The sequence below is a fragment of the Schistocerca nitens genome, chromosome 8, assembly GCF_023898315.1.
Source record: "Schistocerca nitens isolate TAMUIC-IGC-003100 chromosome 8, iqSchNite1.1, whole genome shotgun sequence".
Lineage (NCBI taxonomy): Eukaryota > Metazoa > Arthropoda > Insecta > Orthoptera > Acrididae > Schistocerca > Schistocerca nitens.
In genome coordinates this window covers 456,750,727-456,769,394 of record NC_064621.1, presented here as the reverse complement: position 1 = coordinate 456,769,394, position 18,668 = coordinate 456,750,727, and positions in this window count along the sequence as shown.

Below are 18,668 nucleotides of genomic sequence, written 5' to 3'. Positions count from 1 at the left end.
TTTAACAAATATGTATTGCCCAGTGCTCAAAACCATTTGTAAAATTTTTTGTGGGGAGCATGGGGGCTATGTAAGTAGGCAGTTTAGGTTTTTTTATTGGTAACGCCACCTCTGTATGAAAATCACTGGCTGTGCTGTGTGCAGCCTGTGGCTGTTTTGCATTGTTGTAATACTCGCCATTGTAGTGTTAGGCAGCTGGCTGTGAACAGCGCGTAGCGTTGCGCAGTTGGAGATGAGCCGCCAGCAGTGGTGGATGTGGAGAGAGAGATGCGGAGTTTTGTAATTTGTCACGAACTGATATATATATGATGATATCAAGGTAAATACATTCTTTGTTCTCTATTAATATCTTTCATTTGCTAACTATCCCTATCAGTAGTTAGTGCCTTCCATAGTTTGAATCTTTTATTTAGCTGACAGTAGTGGCGCTCGCTGTATTGCAGTAGCTTGAGCAGCGAAGATTTTTGTGAGGTAAGTGATTTGTGAAAGGTATAGTTTAATGTTAGTCAGGGCCATTCTTTTGTAGGGAATTTTGAAAGTCAGATTGCGTTGCGCTAACAAAATATTGTGTGTCAGTATAAGCACAGTCCTGTAAAATGTTTCAAAGGGGACGTTACACACTAATATTGTAGTTTGTAGTTCTCGGTGATCAGTGTGCTGCTATGGGCTGCAGAAGTAATAGCCGTCGATGCAGCCGCTGAGATGCTGCGACCCCGCTTCCGCAACCGGCAGGACGCTGAGTCGAACACCGGAGACGTCACTGGCTGCAACCACACCCGGCGCACCGTTGACAGGCGAAGCCCTCAGCAACACCTCTAATACCAGCTGGAGGAAAGCCCCCCAGCTGACGTACTGGGCCTGTTGGTTTAGGAGAAAAAGGTTGTCGGGGTTGGCAGCGTTCAGCTGCTACCCAACAGATGCGCCTTCTCGTAGAATAACTGCGTGACCGTACTGCTTGGCTGCGCTCCGTCAGCTGCCCACACCCGCGAAGTCGCCGCTGGCTGGTAAAGGCTCCACGAAGACTCTAGTTGACTTCCGAAGGACTCTTGATGTTTTAATTGTTTCGTACCTGTGTGTCTTAGTTGCACACAATTCCTGTTTTTAAGGTCGCCACGGTGTAGTGTAACGACGTAAGTTTTGTATAAATGGTTTTCATTTGATATATGACCATGTGCAGACTTCGTCACCTACGTCCGTTACAACACACTTCAAAATTATTTAAGTTCTTTTAAATTGTCTCTAAATGGTTCTTGAACGAAACTGTAATTAAAACATAATCATTTGAGTCGTATGCGCAGAATTACGTCACTCAGTCCAATTGGTTTGCGTAAACTTTTTCAATTTAGATGTCGTTTGTTTCTCCTCAGAAATTATATTAATGCAGGTTATCTGCTTTAATAGATATTAGAGCCACATTGAATAAACTTTCAAGACTCAAACACGCGATGAACGCTGTAAAAAATTAATAATCTTGTCAAATGAATTACTTAACATAACTCTTCACAAATAAATTCTCGGAACACGTATTTAAACTTTTGTAGCATCCACCAGTTTATTATCTTCCTACATATAGACGTGAACCTGAGCCTTGACAAGACAGAACTGAACATTTACAACAAGATTAAACTTTCTATGACGTCATTGTTGTACAAAACATTACAAATACCTATTTTCTCGATTTTTGGAAGCATGACGCAACAACTCGGTTTCAGGATCTTCTGTTGCTATTTGGCTGTCGACCCGCGACGTATCGTGGCCAGAAATTTTCTCTCAGGTCCCGGCAGCGAAGATGCTGTCTCCGTTCGTTGCGCCGCCCTCTCCGTACATGAAACATAAAAAGTAAATACAAACTTTAGTCAATTCACAACCATTACAGATATTACAAAAATACATCAACAAAAACTAAATTAAACTTATATTCACCTGCAAACTGGGCTGCCACTGGTGGATGGGTGACGCTTCAATTTCGCGTCCCACTACACAGTGTCATTTACAAAATCAAATCAATGTAACTGATAAAAAAAAACCCTGAGTGAATTCAAACCGCAGAATACCATAGAATATCGTATCATCCATATTCATTGCACTTGTCGATGTTGATGATACACGAAAACCGCCACACAAGGCAGGCACTCAGTACTATTACGTATGTAAGTACACAGTACCTTGACAGGAGCTCATACATGAATGGTTTGAACATTGAAGCTTGATGACTAATTGTCATTCATTTAACAGAGATGCTTGGCTAGGCGCTACATCTAGTGTCCTCTTATACAGGCATTACCACAACACTGGTTCACCATTCTACCACAGTGCTTCGTCTTCTCACCGAAAATTGACTTTATGCTATTGCTGACAGTAAATAACGGAAGAGAGTACTATACTGTTATTCTAATTACAATAAACCAGAACAAAATTCACCTTTTATCCTCCCTGAGTCTGACCTTTGCTGTGTAACTGTTGTTTCGTCCGGATCTTTAGGTTATTAGTGGAGAAACTTGAATGACGGCGGGTCCTGATGGCTTATCTTCTTTCGTTTTTAATTAATACAAAAGATGAGTTTGAGCACATTTAATGCACTATTACCTAAATAGGGAGGCACCAGGACAGTTAGGACGTTTAATAAAGTGGATTGGCCGTGACTGCATACTGCCTGCCTATGTATCTAGTTACACTCGGTAATTAGAGGTGATTGGCCATTCTTTGTACTGATTAAAATCTTGTGATCTGTTTGTGTTAACGCTGTGTGGGCAAAGACACGCTCGTTCAGAGAATTAGCTCAGGATCACCTTAGTGGGTCGCATTTCTAGAAAGGCACAATTACCCGCCTGCAGATGGAATAGCATGTATTGTATGGGGGCCGATCCCCGGTTTCACGTCGTAGGAGTGGCCCTGGAGGATCGCCCAACAACACGGTGTGTCCAGCTGTGAACGCACTGCAGTGGATCCTTGTCAGTCTTTGCTGTACGGTTTTATAGCATTATGGGTCGGCGCCCTGGAAATCGTTCCCTGTGTCTGGAGGGAAATTTTCTTGTAATCTGCAGGTATTTGGGTGCTGGCTGTCAAAGGATTCTTTTTTTTAATTTTTTTTAAAGAGAATCACATTTATTAGGATCGCGAAATGTTTCTTTGCCATGTGGTCCTGGTCGAGAGGGTTTTTGAAATCCTGTCACATACCACGGGAGGCATTGCTGTCGAAATGACGTTCTCTGGTGATATTTTTCACGGCCTGAGGATTACAGCTGCCAGAGACTAGGTCTTCTCCTGAGTGACCTGTAGTAGTTGCTGTAACGTCTCCTGGCAAAACACATATTATATATGGTAAGAAAAAAGTAAAAAAAAATTGAAGTGGATGATTGTAACTTTATTTCTGCATGGACAATGATTGTTTGAACTTTATGTAATAAACAGAAACCATTATGTGTCATGTTTTATACTTGTATACAATTATGTATCGACTTTTTTTTAAAGAGTCGTAAATATCAAACAAAGATGTAAATGTATTAAAGCGAGTATAAATAGTAGTGACCGAGAATTAGTTTCTCTGTCGTCTTTTTGGAGTTACGTGAGTAGGAAGAGCCTGTGACGTTGTGCTGTATGCTTGTGAAGCATGTTTTTGTCTAGATTGAGAGAAGGGCGCCATTAGTGATTGATTTGTAAAGGTGTGTAAGAATTTAATCTGTGTAGATGTTTTGAATAGGGTTACTTAGTAAAAACTTGCATTATGATTTGTAATAAGGCTCCCTGGTATTTTATCCCACCATTTTAAGACATATTCAGCAACTTAAATATTATTCGTGGTGCAGAGCTGCGCTACGAACGAAGGAGCCGCTGCCGCGGTGCATTCAGACTGCATTAAATGAAACCAATCACACCGCAAAGAAGCGGGCAGGTAATATTGAACTAAAATTCTTTCTTTCAGCTTTGGATTGCAGGACACAGCTGCAGATTTTATGTTGTTTACAGGTGGACGCGGGCTGCGGATGATGTTATATTATTAACAGTGCAAAACGATAATTTACCTTCATGACATAAAAGAAATCTTGCTGTGCGTAGTTCTGGTCTGGCAAACATTATAGTACAAACATTTTTTCTCTGATAATAGTCTCATGTTCTCGTGTTAATCGTGGTACTTATTGGTGTTTCCGTGTTAACAAATGTCCACAGCCAAATTTTGATGCTGAACAAACAATGCGTACTGTAACACCAGTAATGACAACGAAATAATTTTCAGTAACCTTTTCAACAACTGTAAAGTAAGAAAGATGTGTTGAACTTTATAGCGAGTTACAGTAACGAAACAATGTTCCTTCTATAGAAAGCCAGATCCAGAATAATAAGAACATAATATATTTTGTTTTGTTGAAAATTAATGATCCAAAGGAAGTCACAACACAGCATCCCTAAAAGTACTTTAGGGCTCTTTTGGTAGCAACATATTTTATCTCATCCATTTATCAATATATTAGTTGCTACGCGAGCAATAACAAAGAGAGTAAAATTGCAAACTAGCTACCAGTATGGGTCGATCTTCAGTTTGTGGTAATTGTTCTTCCTCATTGAGTCGATGAGGCGGGAAGTTATGTATTTAGCGGTTGTTGTGAGTGCCTTTCTGTTACGCCGTCATAGCCAGTACCGTGGAGTTGCAAACTGTTTAGCATTTTTCCGTGTAGCTGAAGTGGTTTTGTCCTCTTCTTTGGTCATCTTTAAGTTGGCATCCTCATAGCTTTCGGTGAATGTAGTGTGGGTTTGTATGTCTAATCTATCATGAATTACTTTTTAGGAAATACATTGGCTCCACTGTGAGCAGTTTAGCAAATAACGAACGGTTAGTTTAACGAATACGTGTTACGTTTGGTTGGTGAGTGAACCACATGTGAGAATGGTTTTTAACTTGGTCTCGGTCTCGTGTTTTGCACTAGTGAGCTAGTGTGTTTCCAGCAGGGTTTGGCACCACATCTAGTGATATCGTTTTGATCGCTTGACGAAGTTCCGAGCTTAACATGCCGTCTCTAATGGGGTATTTCAGTTTGACATGTGTGCGAAAGTTTTGGAGGTTTAGTTCCAGGAAGTTTATTCTCGAAGACCAGTACAGTACAGTTCTACATTGAGATCAGTGTTGTACAGTCCAGTAAAGTCATATGTTCGAGTTCTGTAATTTTGATTGTAGCATTCGTCTAGTGCAATGGAATCGGAATAATGTTAGATTCTACAGTATGCGCCTGGAACTGGGAGTGTTTCTGAATGGTTTTACTCCGCTGTCACAATGTTTGTTAACGTATTTAGAATGTGAAAGTACTGACGAGCTTTGGTCATGTTCTGTGAGCGCCAGATCGGCGGGTGCAGACAAACTGTTGTCAGAGTGGGTTTGTAGTTAGATTGGTTGCCGTCTGTGTTCCTGGTATGTCATACATTATGCATTCGGTAATTGGTTATAGCCACGATGTGAGTAGCTCTACTATGACGCGAGATCGACGAGTAGGCACACGTGTGTCATTTTTGGTTTGGTAGTCCAAATACACGATGTGATCAAAAGTATCCGGAGACACCCAAAAACATACGTTTTTCACATTAGGTGCATTTTACTGCCACCTATTGCCTGGTACTCCGTATCAGCGACCTCAGTAGTAATTAGACGTCGTGAGAGAGCGAAATGGGGCACTCCGCTGAACTCACAGACTCGGAAGGTGCTCAGGTGATTGGGAGTCACTTACTCATTTACGTCATACGTTTGTACGCGAGATTTCCACACTCCTAAACAACCCTAGGCACTTACAGAACAAAGGCGTACAGGCCGACCTCGTCTGTTGACACAGAGACCGCCGACAGTTGAAGAGGATAGTAATGTGTTATATTCAAACATCTATCTGGACCATCACACAGAAAATCCAAAGTGCATCAGGATCTACTGCAAGTGCTATGACATTCAGGCGCGAGGTGAGAAAACTAGGATTGCTGCTCATAAGACACACATAACGCCAGTAAATGCCAAACGACGCCTCGTTTGGTGTAAGGAATGCAAACATTGGACGACTGAACAGTGGAAAAATGTTGTGTGGAGTGACGAATCACGGTACACAATGTGGCGATCCGATGGCAGGGTGTAGGTATGGTGAACGCCCGGTGAACGTCATCTGCCAGCGTGTGCAGTGGCAACAGTAAAATTCGAAGGCGGTGGTGTTACGGTGTGGTCGTGTTTTTCATGGAGGGGGCTTGCACCCCTCATTGTTTTGCGTGGCACTATCACAGCATAGGCATACACTGATGTTTTAAGCACCTTCTTGCTTCTCACTGTTGAAGAGCAATTCGGGGCTGGCGACTGCATCTTTCATCACAATCGAGCACCTGTTCATAATTCACCCATTGCGGCGGAGTGGTTACACGGCAATAACATCGCTGTAATGGGCTGGCCTGCACAGAGTCCTGACCTGAATCCTACAGGACACCTTTGGGATGTTTTGGAACGCCGACTTCGTGCCAGGCCTCACCGACCGACATCGATGAATCTCGTCAGGGCAGCACTCCATGGAGAATGGTCTGCTATTCCCCAAGAAATCTTGCAGCACCTGGTTGAACGTATGCCTTCGAGAGTGGAAGCTGTCTTCTAGGCTAAGGATTGGCCAACATCATATTGATTTCCAGCATTATCGATGGAGGGCGCTACGTACTTGTAAGTCATTTTCAGCCAGGTATCCGGATGCTTTTGATCACATAGTGTACATGAAAGAGTAGTGGCTCTTAGTTGGTCTGTCTGGTGTCCTGTGTTAGCTGAAGTGTTTTGAGATCCTTGTGGCAACTGCTAGTAAGCTGGTTCAGTATGTAATTGGTACGATATGAGTAACAAATTTGTTGAGAGAAATTCATTCGAGAGGAACAACCAGAAAACTTCACATGTGTACTGTGAGGGATCTTGAGCAACTAAATTAAGGCTGTAGACGTTACTGTTGGTTGGAAGGTAGCTCTGTAGCGTTGTTCGATGACACGTGGTTTGCGACAGCTGTGTCGAACAAGATATTGAATAACCTGCGTGTTGAAACTTCCTGGCAGATTAAAACTGTGTGCCGGACCAAGAGTCGAGCTCGGTTCTCATTCTGAAAAACTGCGTTTTATTACGTAATTTGTCATCATGGTGTTCACTGTTCAGTTGATGGAAAAACTTGCTTATACTTAGGTACATCATCATCTTGTATTCCTCTTTGTTTGCTTTAATTTTTCTCGTTGTGATTTTGATATTACTTGTGTGATTAGCACCTGTGCGCTCCTTTATCTTTAGACGATGATGTGTACTAATCAAGCTGTAGCACCAGAACTGCCTTGGTCTATTTTATCTTGTTCTAAGGAACGAAGTCCTTGTTGGCTGTGAACTTTCGGTATTCTTGTCCGTGCTGCTTATTTTGCAAATGTGTGTATATTTATTCGATCGTACCCTTGCACTGGGTTAGGAACCACAGTCGTGTGCTCGCTAATACGGTCGTTTGCTCATCATGGTGACTCACTTAAACTCCCCTCTGCAAATTCGTATAGCGGAAACTGTTCTACTTCCTTAGTGATAAATTAATCTAGAGCGCTGGTTACCACTAAAGCTACTGCCGTATGATGGCATTTACTGTTAGCGTTAATCAGGCTAATTCATGTTTGCTTAGTTAAGCTCAGTGACGTAATTAAGTGAGCGCTCCAGTTTAAATACCTGCGGGTATGGTTTGGAGAGTGGCCACTAGTCTGTCCATATCAAATGAGTTTTGTAACTAATTGGGCACGTGAAACAATCTTAAGTAAATAACTTCTTGATTGTGAATGCCGATTTTTGAACCATTGTACATATTTCTATCATAGCTAAGGTTTATTGAATGCCATCGTGATTATGCTTTGGGACAATATACAAAACATTCTCGGACTTGCCCAACTGAATCTTTTGGTGAGATTTTAAGTGTCGTCAGCCAGTGGTGTGTTGTTTGAAGTGAGGTCAAGTTGCTTACTCAGATCTCTCTTTCAGAGTAAGAATGCCCTTTTTTTCCATTCATGCTATACTCGCTGCAGTTAAGAGGTGCTCGTCGTTGTTCCTGCTGGCACCATGCTGGTCGGGATGGGCTGGTTCTCACATCTGGTGCCCATCTCATTCCAAGGTCCTCGGCCGCGCTGTTTGAGGCGCCATGTCACGGATTGCGCGGCCCCTCCCGCCGGAGTTTCGAGACCTCCCTCGGTCATGGGTGTGCGTGTGGTTCTTAGCCTAAGTTAGGTTAAGTTACTTTAAGCACTGTGTAAGTCTAGGGACCGATTACCTCAGCACTTTGCTCTCTTAGCAGTTCACACACACATCTTAACATTTGAACAAGGACATCGGGGTTGTAACTTGGCGTTGGTTGTGAAATTGTTGTTTTCAATGACATTTCAGATGGATAAATTAAGTAAAGGATGAAACATAATGTTGTAGCGTAGAAATTAATTACGAGATAACATTCAATGCAGTATGGCACGCAGCCTTGTAGCGCGGTGGCTTCAGGATGGCTATGTTTCTTCATCGCTCTCATTCACAGCGCAGCTGACGCTACCGGATACGAGAAAGGTATCTTCCGATTTTTTTCAAACTTGGTACACAATCTTTTGTTATTAAGGAAAGAATTCTGTGAAACATTCAGATTTTTATCTTTTATAGTTGCGGAGCTTGAGAAAATTACCTAAATGTCCTAAAACTGACACTTATGTTTCAAAACTCAGGAATAATAACCAAATGTCTTTTACTATCGTCGGAAGTCATAACAAAACTCGCAGTTTATAAAATCACTTAACTGGAATTTTCTATTCAAAACTTTAATTACTCTACGTTAAGCAGTATGAAAAATCAAACAAAATTATTATTGGTTATTATTCATTGTGTGAATACATGGGAATGAATGAGAGAATCTATGCAGGACATGTTATTTTATGTAAAACCGTATAAAATTGAGCTGTGGGAAAATTGTGTTGCAATCACGATGCTGACGACGTATGTCGATGTGTGCTTGCGTTTGTAAGAGAGCAGCCAGAATGAAAGTCTGAAGGAGAAAAATTTTCTATATTAAATTATAGAATGTTTTGCATTTCGTTCTATTTTATTACAGTACAGTAGAAACTGAAATTGTAATGACGTAAATGACTATCTGGTTAGTGGTTGGCTAAGGCAAGTTTTGCCGTGAGAACGATTTGGAAGGATGATTGACTGGCCATTAAGATCAATAGCCAATCAGAATTAAGTGGTTCCCGTGCAAAGATAGTGAGATAGGTAGAGAGGAGAGGAACATCGAGAGAGTCGCTCGCTAACGTGCTTCAGGGTAGCACCATGCTAGATGTCTCCGTGAATATAGTATGTAAAATGTAGAACTCGGGAGTTCATTGCGTTTAGAACGTTTCGTGATTAAAGCGGTTTAAGTTATGAACATTTGAGGAAAGTGTGATGTTTCAGAATTAATTAGTTGAAGTTTTACAAGAGTGTGATCTTTTGGTTGTAGAGACAATTCCAAGACCACTGAAACGACCGAATGTTCAACTCGCTAATAGTGGTGGGCAGTGACTGTTAGATCACTTATTTAACCAGTTCAGACTTGCAGGAATTCTGGTTAGTTGTACGTGTGAAATATGTTGGATAAACAGTGAACCTGGAATGATAGAGCACTAGCATTTTTAAATATGGACTTGATAGCTATTCCATGTGCTTCCTTATGAATAAAAAAGACGTTAACATAATTTTCAAATGCTTTTTGGAATTAAACTGCATTCTCCTACCACCCGAAATTTGTGAAAATGAAGTTGCAGGAACTAATTTGCAGCTTGAGTTACCCAGCCTCTGTGTGATAGGTATTAGGTAATGGTTTCATCAACGCTGCTTTACACTGCCTAGCGTGTATCTACTACTCCAGAGTGATGGTACGTCAGATGGAAGATATATAGAGTTAGGTGGCCACCAAACTTCCCAGACAAGTAAATTTTTGAGCATGTCTGGGATTCCTTGCAACGTGCTGTTCTGAAGAGGTTTACACTGCTCTGCGTGCTCACGGGGGCCCTAGCAGATTAACAGAATGTGTACTGAGGCACGAAATGGAAATTTCTCTATGAAAAATATGTTAAAAGTTTAATGAACAAAAAATCTTAACCACAATTCGCAGTTGTTCGTTTTCCTAGTGGTACATTTCTGATCTCCCATCTATAAGTGTTCCAGTGTTCAATTTGTGGCTTTAATTTTGAGAAAAAGTAATAAAAATGTATGATCATATTTTTGCCTGCATTCTCCTAGGCTATTGTACCACTTTCTCTGGCTCTTCAGTGTATTTGTCTGTGTCAGTTTTCATTGTGTATGACAGTGCAGGAGAGCACTCACTTCTCCCTCATTAAAAGGATCTCAATATAGTTTCTGTTCAACCGTTTTCATTTTCTTGTAGACATTTCACTTATGTTGATCCTGAAACTTTGATTTCAAATGGTAACATTGCAGCAATGTCACTGTTAGCAGTATTGTCTGTACAGTTAGCTGCAGTTTTGGAATGATATCAAAATTCTCATTTAGCGAAGCAGACTAAGATATATAATAAATCAGTTAGTCAGGCAGTGATCTGTTTCAAACACATGCAGTTTGAAATTTTCTATTATGTAGTTAAACAGACAGAGCAGAGATGAGTTATTCTTTGCAGGTAAAAAAAAAAAGAATTGTAGGGCCTAACCGAATCTTATCATATGGAACTATAAAAGTGTATTCATATTTAAGATTTTCACATCATTTTCTCCAACACGGTAGAGTTTTCAGTAGATGACAATTAGCTATTGTGTTGTGTTGTTTGATGAGGAACATATTCTGTGTAATGTTGATAGACATTCATTGTATTTAATTTCATTTACTGATAATCTTATTCTGTTTGGAGCAATTCTGACCACACATATCGAAAGTAAGTTAAACAGTTGATATATCTATTCGAATACGATAATCTAACGGAAATATTGGTCCACATTGCTAGTAATATATTGTTACCATGTATTCTTGGAGAAACATTAAAACACAAGTTTATACTACTCCAAACTGTAGAAGGAATACAGTAATGGTAATGAGAAACATTCTGAAATAAGAGGTTCTGTTACTCCAAGTTACCAATATTCAGCTGATTAATTTCAACTGTACTGTAGATGTATTGTGTAAGACGATCTAAGCAATAGACACATAATAAAAAACACACAATTCCAGTGTTGACTGACTTTATGGAAGTATTTGATAACATACCGTGGTCCGCTTTGTTTGCTCTAATGAGTGATATGCAGTCACATTAGATTCTATACTACATCTTCAGTACTGTAGGGGTTTAGAGTTGATAAAAAGTCAGGCAGCACACAAGAAGTAGTAAAGAATATTAGAAAGGGAGGTCACAGGGATCGACTGTCGGACCAGTATTTTGGGATTTACCCAATGAACTTTCCTTGTGTGAATTGGAGGAAGACTATCAATTCAGTCAAGTGGTGGAGTATGGTAACGATGTCTTGGCTGTGGTTTAAGTAGCTGAGCTGGAGGGAAAGACAAATGGTGTTCTCGCTTGGATGCTGCAACAGTGCGTAGACGACAAATTAATAATGGCTCCACAAAAAACTACATATACACTCATAACAGGTCATCTTTCATGTCGTCAAAATCTCACGGTCAAGTCTGTTAACATCGCTGTGACCGGACTCGTAACATGGCACAACACATTCAAACAATCGCACGCATTTCCAGCAACATTATGCTCAGACTTGCCCCCATTTCAGCAGCTAACTGCAAGATACCGCTGAATGAACTGAGAACCTATCACGATGCCATTTTCACGTCCATCACAGTTTTCGCGGCAGATGTCTGGGTGCACAGAGACGGATCTGGCAAATATTGCTACCTGCACAGAGGGATGTGCTCTTCAGACTCAGAAGAACCATTAACACCACACCAAACAATGGTTTACGAGGTGACCCTCGGAACCTACCCACTAGACTAGACATTACACTAAGATGTCATACAACGTCCTCTTGGTAACGTAAAGGTGATGTGATAAAAGTCCAACAAACCTTAAGTCAAAGGCTAACAAGTAAAGACCAACTCCGACACCTGGGAAGTAAGTACTTGGCAGAACGACTAGGACAAGAGTGAAACATGCTGAAGAGTCCACCAGCTTATCCCGAGCATTCACGAAGCCTTGAAGCCCTAGTTCTTAGTCACGTAAACCCCAGTCAGGCAGTGTTACATTACCTAATGGGACATGGCCGATATTCAGGTTACTTGTACAGTTACAATATGAAAGACGATAATATCTGTCAGTGTGGTTATGCAGTAACATCAGATGCCATTACCCATAACTGTGACACATGTAATGGAAAAAGTGAACCAGTACAGACTAACCGCCCACTATAAGAACTTTACAGTAAGTACAGTTGTTGGACAGCTGTATCACACAATGTCGGTAGCACCATTTTCTGGCATGAAGGAAATAAATTATCGATCGTATGACAATCACGAATTCCTTGTCATCCAGCATAGCACCACCATATGAGCGTGAAAAGTGAATAAGCAAGTTTTGAGTGCATACGTGTTGTGGAAACGGTGTACGCGAATTCTGCGTTATAAAATGTGCGTATACTTCTAAGATCACTTCGGTACAACATTCGGTTCAACCTCGGCGACGGTGACGTGGAGGTGGGCTGGATGCATAACGCATGAAGTGGAACATGGCGCTATAAAAAATCTCCGAGTTTCTGGGAGATTGTTTTCAAATGGTAAAAAGTGATTGTTACTTCTAAGGAGGGACTGTAAGGTGTCTGAGGTCATGTGTCCGTGTGTGTGTGCGTGTGCGCGCGTATGTGTGCTTTGTATACACACTTGTATCTTAATGAAGTTTTTGTATTCACGCTATCTACCCATATCCCTTTTATTAAGGATTAAACGTAAAACTGCTGTTATTATTATACATTCGGTCAGTTTATACCTAGTACTTAGACAAGCTCATATTCTGTCACCTGCTATTGTTTCTGATACATAACATATTTAACATGTGCTTAAGAATAATAATTTTAAATTTTTTTATCATTACTACTACTGCTATTACTATTCTCACACACATATTTTTTGTCAGTTACAACTTGATATAACCTCTGGTAATGTCAAAAACAAAACCTATTACATAAATACATTTTTGAAGACGCTGTACTGGTCTGACCAGAAGCTCTGTCCTTCCTGCCAACGCAGTTCACTAATTCACTACTATAACTAACTTCTTGACATCTCTTTTGACTTTTTAGTATGTCTACTCGATGAAGGCATCTAATATTCCACGCCATGTCCCACTGGAGACCAGTTTTATCTCTCCCTGCCCAAACAGATCCTAATCTGAAACTGTTGTTCCTCTCGAATATTTTATAGAAAGGGATCCAGCATAACTAGACCAGATAATAGAACTGCGTGCACTCGGAATAGTTATCTGGTTACCAGTTGGATGACGTTTCTATGAGTTTCATTCTTATCGCCTCCTGAAAAAGTGAGGGGTACGACATCCATTTACACGCCACAGCGTCTTAACACTACAATATGGTTGGAAACCAGGGAAGTTTTCAGCAGATGTATAGTTCAGGAAATTCTACATTCGTACATAATTGAGTTTCCATAACTTTCTGCTCCTCACTTTGCCGTGTTGGTTATTGTTACAGAGACAGACAAAGTAATCATACACATTGTTGCCCCTGTAGCTTCGGCAGTTGGAAGACTATTGCCTCTCATCAGGGACAACAGTTTTGTCTGGTATCTCCACAGTTACCCCTGGTTGTGGTTTGCCGCTATGGTGCGGCTGCCTGTAGTGTCGACACAGGGTAGCTACCTCAACCTGGCAAGGTCAACGTTTCGTGTAGAATGAGGGGCTAGAGTGCAACGTGATAATAAACTGAGAAAGTTATTAACATATCGATAGTTACTATACAGATAAGTATTCTCTTGTGACTGTAGTACGTCATCAAACCTGACGGGAAGATTCTTTAGTACCAGGGAACTGGATTTAATGCATTCTGTGGAGAAGCAGTTGGATGGTGACGAAATCTTGCCATAGTATTTCGGCTGACAACCATGCAGTTATCTTCATGCCAGAGTTCTAGTCAGGAGACTGCTAGTGCTCATATCTAACTTTATAAAAAAAATTCAAGGGGACTCATCTGAGAAAGCAGCCACCTCATGAGCTCTCTCTGCAGAGTTTAGCGTCCTCTTCGAGTATAGCTCCATCGATGGCACGCAGGCGCCTGCGTAGTGCAGATACAACACCCACAACATCTGCCGGGAAGTCGGTAGACGTGTCACTAGCGATAAAATATTCTTTTTCTGAAGATCTTTAAGGGATCGCTGGGTTCCACGCCTTAAGCAGTTGAGAGCCGCCACCACGATTAATAAGATCTTCGGCCAAACGTATTCCCATAGATTCCATAATAACTGAATCCTTGAAGTATCTCGTTGGGGCCGACATCTACGTGGCAAAATAATCAATAAAATGTGCTGTGGAGACACGATGCTCAGCTGTGAGTGACTTACGGCACTGTGAAAGGCGACTCTGACCATCATGTTTATTGCATCTTTCACGTACTGCTTGTGTGGTCTGATCAATGTCGGCACTATGTAGTCGAAACTAGACAAAATCTTAAGGGGAGACGTAAGGCAAGTGGGCTTCAAAAATTCGATTTTTAGATTTTACGATATTTGAAATGCCCTATGTTTCCTGGGTGAAACAGTTTTTGTTTTACATAAATACGAAAATATTTTCGTGAGATATGGTTATGTTCCTGACGCTCTGCGCAATCTGGCATTTAAATGCCACACCATCCTTTTTGCGCCATGCAGAGATAATGCACAGCTTTCTTTAACTACCTGTGTATTATTTCATACTTCTTTGTTTTATCGCTTCAGTGTTTCCTAACCTGTATCTACTATCGATACTCATTTCTCTGATCGTGTTTGTTATTGTTTTCGAGCGTTACTGGTTGTACTTAGAGAAGTTTGTTTTGAGTGCAGTACGTGTTGATGTGTATTTACTTTCGTTCCGCTTGTTTTCATTAAAATGCCGCGAATAAAGAAATTCTCGCCTAAGATAAAATTCAGAGAAAATAAGTACATGAAGGTAAATGAGGTTAGTGGGTCAAAAGACCCAAGAATGTTACACATAAAGAAAATCAACACATCAAAAATAGAAACTGCAGGGTCTTCAAGGCATTTCCTCCCAGTCAGCTTGTGGAGATGAACGTTCGTTTGGAAATGTTATGGTGAACCGTAGCATGCTCTGGGATTTCATTTCCAAAAATACTGTTTGCAAAATATGTGGTGGTGACGTATTTCTGGGTGAGAATCAGCATCTTCGTAAAGGGATTGTGTCAAACCTGACATTGAGTTGTACAAAATATGGTGCCATTGCTACAACAATTACATAAAAAATAGCAAATAATAATTTATATGAGAACAACATAAGGCTAGTTTATGATCTCAGATCTATTGGTAAAGGGATGGAGTCAGGCAGACTCTTATTTGTATTACTTGACATTCCAAATCCTCCTATAAATTTATGACTTACAGTAATGTTATTGGTAGTGCTGTTTCTGAAGTTTGTAACATCTCAATGAACGAAACAGCTGAATAATCACTGAATGAAAGTGATGACAGTGAAAGTGGTGATATTTGTCCATGTTTTGATGGCATCTGGCCGAAACGTGGACACACTTCACTAACTTGTGTCGTGATAACTACATCATTTGACACCGGCAAGGTAATTGATGTACAGATTCTAAGCAAGTAATGTCAAACTTGTGGCGGTGGAACTGAGGAAGAGCATGAACATAACTGTCAGGTGAATTATACTGGTCCAACTCGTGGAATGGAAGTAGCAGGAGTTCTCTGGATTTTTAATCGTTCAGTGACAAACAGAGGAGTCAGATACACACAGAAATTATAGGATGGTGACAACAAGGCTTATGACCGGGTATGTACCGAATTACCCTATGGTACTGATGTCACAATTTCTAAATTAGAGTGAATTGGGTGTGTCCAGAATGGAATGGGGTCCAGATTGAGAAGATTATTGAAAGAAAAGTAAAAAATAATATTGGAAGATGGTAAGAAGATAGGTGGTAAAGGTCGCCTGACAAATGTTGAAATAGATAGATTACAGAATTATTATCGCTCGGCCATAAGAAGAAAAATAGAAAATCTAGAAAACATAAAAAAAGCGGTATGGCCTATTTTTTCCGTAAGCTTTCCACAAATGAAAATCCAAAGCACAATCTTTGCCTGAATGATTCTGACACTTGTTGCAAATACAAGGGAAGTGCCAGATATGACCACAAACATTCTTTACCTGCATTAGTAATGAATGAAATTAAACCCATATTTGGAGACCTTTGTAAAGAAACCTTGTTGAGGAAATGTCTCCATGGGAAAATCCAAAATTTAAACGAATTTATGAATTCCGTTATTTGGAATGGGTTACTGAAAACTGTATTTGTTCAGCTTCAAACCCTCAAATTTGGTGTTTATGATGCTGTTTTATGCTTCAATGGTGGTGTAATTAGAGAACCGTATGTTTTGGAATATTGGATATAAGATCTAGTGGATTTAGTGCAAAATCCTTGGTGCAAATAGATAAGAAAGAATCCGCAAAATGCATATTGCAAATTTAAATGCACAAAAGAAGCCAGACAGAAAAGAAGAGGGACCACGAGAAGAAAAGAAGATCAGTATGATTCAGATGATGCTCAGTATGGTGCAGGAAAATACTAGTGGTAAGTATTTCGCATCAATAACTATTCTAGAATTGCAATATTAAACTTTAAATCGATTTATCTCAAAACTACATGTTCTTATTTTCAGGTACCATTATTTGATAAACTAATGGGGTTAGAAACATGACGTTTGGTCAACTTGTACGGCAGATAATAGTTAAGTTATTATAAGTAAATTGAGAACCACCAAACAATCAGAAACTGTTTTACAATAATTAATGTCCAAAACTAGTTAAATTTTGCAAGTGAGAGAATAAAAATTTTTTTTCTTCGAAACCATTATAGGTATTATGTTAATTTTACTTTTAAATCAAGGCACATATATGTTACATATATGCAGTAAAAATTTCATTGTTTAGGCAATTACAGTTCTTTTGAAAAGTGTACCTATTCAAAGGGTAAAACAGCATTGGCAGAATAGGGACAAAAATTGCGTTCCATCTCCCCTTAAGCAAACATTACGTTAAAGCAATCTTCCGGAGATGTACAAGAGCTTGTGCTCATCACGATTCGGTAAAGGGTAATTGGGATCACGGAACACTTGAATCTACGGAATTCCTTGGCAATGTGGCAAAGTCGCATAAATTCTAGTGCCTGATTCCACTCGTCGTATCTAAAGCAAAGCCGATACATGTAGGCAATCTTTGAAAGCAAAGGAGCATAATCGTAAACAAAAGAACGTAGCAAGCGATAAAATTACAATCACGTTTCACGCAGTTATTTACTTAGTAATGAAATATATTTAAGCTAATTGAGTATAGAGAAAATAAATAAGAACGTGGGTTAGAAATAAATTCTCGGGTCTGATAGCACTTGTTCTCGTAATTTATGCGAGTAGAAAAGCATATAGGACCTTTAAATTACATTATAGCAAAGCGCATGGTGAAGTTATACTATTATAAAATAACGTCAATTTTAGTAATAATTATTGAATCTAGCGGAAGAAGCCTTTTGGGCAGGAAGAAACTACACTATAACAGAAAAAGGGGAATTGGAGTGAATGACGACAAATACCAAATAGCAGCATGAAGTGCGGAGAAACCGACACACTAAATTCTAAATGAAAAGTCAGATCACAACTAACGAAAATATAGAAAAAAGAACGAATATTGGAATCGATAACTAGAGTCAACCTGTATAAGTACATTCTAGTTACCGATTCCAACCGTTCCATGATTCGTGGACAAATTATTTTTACAGGAGTTTTATGCACTGAAACGTAGTAGTATTTTTACACTAGTAATTTCTCTTTAAAACTACTGCCGTGAAATAACAGAAACAGGAATCTGTAACTACAACTGACCGTCTATATAGGTCAATTCAAGTTACCCATTCCAATATTAGTAACTATTTCGTAGTAGTTAAGAGTCCGCAGCTCGTTATCTCGCGGTAGCGTTCTCGCTTCCCGAGCACCGGGTCCCGGGTTTGATTCTCGGCGGGGTCAGGGATTTTCACCTGCCTGGAGATGACTGGGTGATGTTGTGACATCTTCATGATCATCATTCATCCCCATTACGGTCGGAGGAAGGCAATGGCAAACCACCTCCGCTAGGCCTTTGCCTAGTACAGCGATGCAGGTCTCCGGCATCGTCCCCTACGCTCTGTCAAGTAGTATGGGACTTCATATGTTCCAGTGGTTAAGAGAGAAATTGCAGGGGCAGCTATCCATATAGGTTACATTTTATTGCATACACCTGCTGAAAAAACTAGCTAATTAATGAACAATCGAATGGTTGGAATCGGTAAGTAGAGTTGACCTGTGTAGGAGGTCAATTCTGGATACCAATTCAAACTATTCGGTGGCTTGTAAGTTTGGACACTTTCGCAGTAAATCTCTGTACTAGGTTCTTGTAGAGTTTCTAGATTTCTTATTGATCTCAGAACTA